Source organism: Branchiostoma floridae, chromosome 6 (genome assembly GCF_000003815.2).
Source record: "Branchiostoma floridae strain S238N-H82 chromosome 6, Bfl_VNyyK, whole genome shotgun sequence".
NCBI lineage: Eukaryota > Metazoa > Chordata > Leptocardii > Amphioxiformes > Branchiostomatidae > Branchiostoma > Branchiostoma floridae.
In genome coordinates this window covers 1,497,491-1,505,194 of record NC_049984.1, presented here as the reverse complement: position 1 = coordinate 1,505,194, position 7,704 = coordinate 1,497,491, and the positions used below count along the sequence as shown (strand labels likewise).

The 7,704-nt window shown below is 42.3% G+C and overlaps 1 long non-coding RNA gene across 1 annotated transcript in view; it reads left to right on the top strand.

Moving 5' to 3' along the window:
- The first annotated feature begins 285 nt into the window (after positions 1–285).
- LOC118418033 overlaps positions 286–7,704 on the top strand; it is a 10,213-nt gene continuing 2,794 nt past the window's right edge. Inside the window, exon 1 of the long non-coding RNA XR_004831428.1 lies at positions 286–573. This is a non-coding gene — a long non-coding RNA (uncharacterized LOC118418033). The remainder of the gene's footprint in view (positions 574–7,704) is intronic.

The window sequence follows — 7,704 nt, the reverse complement described above, 5'->3', positions numbered from 1 at the left end:
CATCAGGACACCGAAGATCGTCTTCGAATATATATTTATCCATTATTATTATAGACAAATTCTATGATATATAACGGTTATAACAAAGTTCACGTATTTGACATGTTTTGATCTAAGACAAAACACTAGTACTCCTAGAAAGATAGTCAATTGAAGTAAAGGGACAAGGTGAAAACAGAATGATGAGAATCTGATCAGATCAGCCTCTGAAATAGAATTACATAACAAGAAGAACAGGTCAAATCCCTGACCCCCAGGTCAACGTCCGCAATCGCGACCGTTTGATTGGCCAGGGACACGCATGCGCACTAAGTGACCCTCCATTTTGAAAATGGAGGGGAAAGCCGTTACTCCTTGTTGGTTCGGCATAAATAAGGCGTCGTATATCGCTTCTCGCGAAACATGGCCCCCACCATTGTCTACTCATCAACCCAGGAGAGGCTGAGAGTCAAAGGGAATGTAGTGTAAGCTCAAAATGCGCGGGGATTGGTAGTTAGCGACCGCAGCAAGTTTTGTCGGAACAGATCGCCCCCCTCCCCTCCACCATTTTTAGACGGTCACAGTGGTCTTTCGGTAAGTACAAATTATTGTCAACTGACATTCACGTCAGGTTTAAGATATATGCAACAGCAAATGCTGAAGAAATAAATTTCACTGCATTACTGCAGGGGGAGCAAGTAGTGACAAGATTCCACAAGTATTCACTTGTCCAACAAAAGTTTCAAAGTGACACTCATTATTGATGAACTAGAAATTAGAATGGGCTATTCCAAAAAATAACTGAGGAGAGGGGGTTGACGACATTGGACTGGACGCTTGGACTCTAGGGGTACTTAAGGTTGGACTGGACACTTGGACTCTAGGGGTAATACTGGAACGTAGGACTGGACTCTTGGACTCTAGGGGTACTTAAGGTTGGACTGGACTCATGGACTCTAGTGGTAATACTGGAAGATAGGACTAGACGCTTTGGACTTAAGGGTTGGGCAGGATTAATTATGCTATAGTCACAAAATTCATCAGTTTATGCTTTCTGAGCAGCTACAATGCATAATATAGAATTAAAATGGCCAATAAAGCTAGCTCTAAACAAAATGCCAAAAAATTGAAGTTCTACATGGATTAGGGTTGTCCATCTACACTCTATGGCCCAATCTATACTCAGTTTTTGCCAATATCTTTGGAGATGTCGGGAGGGATCTGGAACGTTGGCCGCGGGACATCTGTCGCACTTGCAGTCATAAACAGCTATATAGCCTAATGAGCCCGCATTTTATGCTAATGAGCCCTCCTGAAGTCGGGACACATCTACACGCGCGCGGAAGCTGTCGGGGACCCCTGCTAAGCTATCGGGCGAATGGTCCGGACCTTTCGGGAGAAATTCTGCCGATATCTTAATGGCGATATTGCAGTTCCATCTAGACGCTGAAAAAAAGCTGTCGGCAAGAGTTTGTAGGCTCGTGCCTATATAGGGTTGTCTTACTCTCCAAACAGAGGTCGAATCGCGTAGATATAGTAGTAGTCGAAAAAATTACACTCGTGCTCTTCCTACGAGGAAGAGCGCAAGTGTAATTTTTTCGACTACTGCTATATCTGTGCGATTCGACCTCTGCTTGGAGAGTAGGGTTGTCTGTCTACACTCTACAGCCGATTACTACCTTGATACCTTTCATTTGTATATTTAGTATACTTTACTCAAGACATGAGTCTCTTGTAATATTGTAACATGTTCATTCACTGTCATAATTATGCTGCCTGTATTGCATGCGAATCAAAATGGCGCGTGTTTCGTCTTGCACCTGAATACCATTTATCATATTTTGAATTCGTTTACTACCCGCATTTTCCTTTATATGAGGCAGCATAGAGGATGAGGCACATGTACAGGGCGGACGGGCAATACCCAGACTTGAACTTGGCTTCTGCCCTCACCGCACTGGTGCATAGTAGTGCAAGCTGTGATAGGGTTATAGGAGAATAACAAGGAAGCAGTCACTGGTGGCAGGCCATTTCACCTGGAACATTTGACGACTTTCAATGTCTCAAACGAACGTTAGAACTTTGTTGCAAAACTTGTTTCCACTGCTACGGACTTGTTAGCATATCATTGGCATATGATCCACAACCTCCTATTACCGTCACCAGTGACGGTTTGTCTTTAGACATGAGAGAAACCGTCACGGCCCCCCGGCTGAACTGACCGATAGGCATTTGCTGTTCAGTGTTTGGCACTAGTTGAACCCCCCACTGTTACACTTGATATATCTTTGAAAAAATAATTTTTCTAATAGGAAAACTCTGTCAAAAGCTTCTTGGTCAGATCAATTAGCTCCTTGGTCAGATTCCATGACTTGCCAGAAAAAAGCTGGCTCAAAAAACAACTAGAAATTGACCAGCCAGAGGAGCTCAGAGCAGGCAACTATGTATTCCAATGTCTGGTCAAGCCCTCTGAAAAAAAATGTTTGGGGCCAAATTTCTACAAATTGTTCAGATGGCCAGATGGGGGTCTAGAGACAAAGGAAGTTCTTTATAAATTTGTGCAGACATAACATTTCCAAAGTCTCTCAAAATTAGTAACAGCAAGGAGGTTATAGCCTCAATTGATACATGCGCAAATATGGCCCTGATCGATGTAGCCTCCTTTGTGGCCTAAGTTCCCCGAGTCAAGTCAAGTCAAGTCAAGTCAAAGTTTATTGCACAACGAGTGCTGGCGGTTATTGTTGGGGCGGGCGCTAATTCATGATTTTCAAACTATGGGCCAGAGACAGGGTCTTATGCCACGAAGATCATAATTTTTCTGCGCAGACACCCTCCCCAAACAACAAACACCAGCGCTTGTAGAAGGCCGCAAAGGGCCGTTCATTCTGCTTTTTTTAGGGGTGTTGATATTACGTATTGCATCTATAGGATTATTTAGATTTTAATTTTTCAATCTTATCCTTATTTTTATTTGCCTTGATACCATGGGCCCATGGGATCTGCAGATTAGCAACTGTCTGGCCCCTTTATGACCCAGAACCTGACTATAGCCACCCAGGGAGGATCCATTGTTCTATTTTGGCTCAATGCAAATCAGGGTAATTCACACCCTGATGTTGATTAGGGTGGTGTTCACAAACAAACATCCCTGAATGGACTGGGATACTGGGATCAAGAAGGGTATAAACTCCTTGCTTTAGATGTTGGGGGATGGGATGTTTAGGGGATGGGGGTCAAGAATTTAAAAATCCTATCTAACTCACGACACAAGGTGGTTTGACCAAGGACATAACACATTTTGTATATAATTAAAAGTTAACTCTCAATTCTATTGGCCAAGGAGGTTTAATCAAGGCAAGAACATTGAATTCTGTCCTTGGTTTATCAGATAGAGAGCTCCTTCAGTCCCTCCGTAAAAGTGACCATCAGGGTATAGAGATACTCTCCAAGTAGAAGTTCATTTTTTTTTTTACGTTCCTAGACGTTTCAGACATAAGGTAAACAGGACAAGATAGAAAGGCTGACAAAAATGTCTAAAAACAAAAAAAGGCAGACCAGGCTGAACTGTGCTGGCAGAATGTTTACAGACACAGCAGACACAAAGACTGCAACGGAGGCTAGAGCAGAGATGGTACACTGCAGTCAATTGCCAGTTAGGAAATAACTCAGTAAAGTCATTGCAAGGTCTATATAACCTCCTTGGTAAAGTTGAGTAGTTTCAGCCAAGTAGAAGTCTTAAAGTTTTACACCAGTCAACCCCATGGCATTCCATACTAATATTCAGTGAGGGATAATAACAACGTAACATGACCATAGAAAACTCCACCAACCAACACTGGCCACAGATGGTCAGTCAGGCTTTAAAAAATAGGCCTGACTGCACAGTGGGGATGACTGATATTAGCTGAAGTTTCTTTTAAAAAACTTCATCTTGACAAAATTTCATGCAGGTTTGAAGGGAAATAATGCCAGCTTGTTGATAACCCTGGTAGTGATTTTACAAATATCAGACTCCCATGCCAGGGGCAGGGATGTCTTGTTATTCTGAAGCAAAAGGAGATTTTGGCTGTGCTAGTGATATAACCCCTCCCTTGGGGGACCTCCTGTTGTTGTTATTTGCAAACAGGATTTTCTGACTATCAGTTGACCTTATGACCTTATGCATTTTTTTCACAGTTCACAAACACTAGGAATATGAAGTAAGGAAGCAAATATGGTAAAAAAGGTATTGTATGGGTCAATGATTTATCTTAGGTTTAGAAGATAGATACTGTGATATACATAAACTGAAATCTTTTCAATTTTTTGGCCAATATGTTACATAGTGCATATTCCAGGAGCTACAAGTACAACATGGAAGTTTATAGTACTGTCCATGCTACAAGGACCTTGCTTCCAGTTTGAATAAACCGCACAGTTTTCCCTCACTGAGGCTGAGCCAATCAGCAGTGACTGCGTTTATAGTCATGCTTGGCCTCAAAATTGAAAATCTTGAGAACATACTATAGTCTTTCATGTGGTAACCACATTTCAGTATACTAACCTACATTGTTATTGGAAATACCCTCCTTGCAAATACAAACAGCATAAGGTCTCAGCTGAGTTTCTGAAACTATCTCAAGTAGAGATGGTAGAGGTGGCCATTCTGGTGTAAACAAGCACAGTGATAGGTAACTCCATGGGTGGGCGAATAATTATCATGCATACTCCAGGCTGGCTAACAGCTGTGACTGTCTTGAAGATCTCCTTCACATCATCTTTGAAAAGTCATACCTTTTGCTATGAGGGTAAGAAACAAATGGCATTGTAGTCTATATATGAGTTATTTTTCCCTGTAAGAACTCTGGATGAGCATACCCTGGTATCCAGAGAACAGTGCTCGCGGCTACGGTTCTTTCCCGGGCCGCTAGCAACATAGCCCCGTAAATCGAATTAGCCGGCCCGGCGAGATACGCCCCGCGCAGTAATTCCCTTAGCCGGCTAAGTTGTACTCTGATATCCAGGGTAGGATGAGCAAGGAGGCGATCCGATGAGCAAGAAACAGTGGGAACAGGCACCCCACTGGGCAGAGTCTGATATTGGTCAGATAAACCCACATGTCTGTCAACCATCTGTGGTCATTTTGTATCTGGTGTTGTAACTTCCCTCCTGAATAAAGGACTATGCAATTCTACAGGGTTGCTCTAGTTGACTTATTTTTTTAGTTCATGTTGTGGTTGATAAATCTACTAGCCTGTGACTAGACCCCCCCTCCCATTTTTTGACTGTCCTCTATGCCTCTCCTCTAAGGAGTCTCACCAGGTGGCCCTTTGTCTTTCCCCACACACATATGGTGTTATCCTGTCATCTCCTGACGCCTGCTGGTGTTGTGGAATTGGGTTGAACATATTTTTTAAAATCCATTTGCCCTATAGAGCAAATTCATAAAAAATCATGATGGCCCAAGTCAACTTTTCACTGGCCCCAAATTAAAAGTTTCTATGTATATCCCTGTACTTTTCAAAACCAAGGAGTTGAGACTCTTGCAGCTTGTGCGGATGTCATGTACTTGTTGACAAGGAGCATGATCTATAGTACCTTGCTTTACAGAGCAGCTCAGACCAACATCTACCATCTAAAGAATAGCACAAATGGAATGTGGGGCAAAAGGATTGAGCCTGAGCGGTTCACACTCAGAAAAACAGTTTGAATAAAACATTTATCTGAATTAAAAATTTTCTATCTGATCCAAAATTGTGTTCACATTTGATTGCTCTTCGGCAATTCGATTAGTGTGCCCTCAGTCTTATCTGAATAAAACTTTCAGACGTATCGCTGCGTCTTGCGGTAGTTGGCGGTGAGATTCTTAACTTTATCTCTGCACCGTTCAAGGGATTTCTCAACTCCATGCTCCACCATTCCTTTGGATATATCTTCATAAATGTCCGTTTTTATGGACCTTCCCAAGCTTTTTCTGCGTCTCCTCCCGCCCCAGACGGAAATGAGCAGCTTCGTTTGTTCTGGTGTTCACTTGGCGAATGATGAAGATTTCCCTTTCTCTCCGCTCATTGTTGTTGGAAGTAAAACACAGCAGAAAATGCTCGCTGAAAAACGAAGCGATCAGGCGTGTATAGTGTTTCCCACACAATGCAAAGTAGGACCACAAGTTCCCGGATGCATGACGTCACACCCTGGAACGTAGCGGAATCCTATCCACTTGCGCGTTCACACTGCTGAATCACATGAATCGGGACACCCTGTAGCGCAGTTCTATCCACTTGCCCCAGTTCTATCCACCTCCCCGAGGTGGATCGTGAAGGATTCACTTTGACGACATCCAAGTGATTTGGGAGCGTTCACACTGCAGAAGCATATTAGAATCGGGTCGTTTTATTAGGATAACATGTTTTTCAAATTGTTTTTCTGAGTATGAATGGGGTCAAGGCTGGTACTCAGGCTGGCTGATTGTGGATGAATGGTAGGGTCATTCACATTGCAATTTGGCCCAATCTGCACTTTCACTTGCAATGCCAATCGCTTCGCTTTATTAGATCAAGGAGGTTCTATCAAGGCAACTTTTTTATGTCAATCTTTTTTTTTTAATTCGCTTGCTCGCATCACTTTTTGGATTCCCAGAGGATGTCATCCATATAATCAAATCAACATGGCCTAATTAAGAAATAAGTGCTGTTGCAGTGCAGGACTAGTATGAACGTACCTTATAGTACCAGAAAAGCGGCTTGCAGGCCGATTTCAGCTTCTAATGAATAAATAAAGGTTCAAACAAACAACAAACCTTAGTTTTGGGTTACATTATGAAGTGTCCATCCTGGCATGGGATGATTTTTTTCAAGTTCAATTTTGGAAGAGTCCCTTTTTGGCATAAGAAGGACAGAGTAAAAATTTCTAAATTTGGTCATAAGCAAATACCAACCTTTCTACTACTACTAGCTACCTTCGCTTACAGATTTCCTACAGATTTGAAAATGTTTTCCTGAGAGGATGTTGGCAAGAATGGCCAACTAGTCTATAAAATAGCTACATTTGTTGGTATGTTTGTTGTGTATTAGCATCTATAGAATTAATATTCAGGCAGATCTACCAGTGGCATAAGGAGTTCGGCTTGTCAAGAGTCCTATAAAAATTAAAAGTGTCTATTCAGTAGATTAAAACGTATTAGAAGCTGTGAAAACAATATTCCCCTGAACACATCTTGAAATCTATTTTCAGTTTCCCTCTGTCCTCTGCTGCTCCATGCATACCCAGGTGCATACCCATCAAGTGACCAGTCTAGCATTGTTGAATGCTCAGGCCTGTTATCAGTAGTGGATAATCACTGCCCCTCCCACCCGCCCCACCCATCTCTTCAAGAAGGGTAAACTGCAAATCCTTTGCATCCAAGTGTAAACCAGCAGTCACTTGACGCATGATGGGGGGCTTGTTGATAGGAGGAGTGATGAACTGAAAGTTTTATCTAAGACCCTGTTTACACTCAAAAAGAACAAGCTGATTGCGATTCCCTGGTACCTGGACTTAGATACTTTTATACTTTCGTACACCATTGTAGGTTTTCTCAAACCCAGGTCATTTAGGGTCATGACCTAACTAACATAATATATGTTGGCGAAGAGGGAGATCTTCTGCTCAAAGATGTCCTTGTTTTTTCATGGATTTTTCTAGCTTGCTCTGTGCTTCATGCATTTCCTCTCTCCTCCAAAGCGCGATCAAAAGCTTAATTGTTTGCTT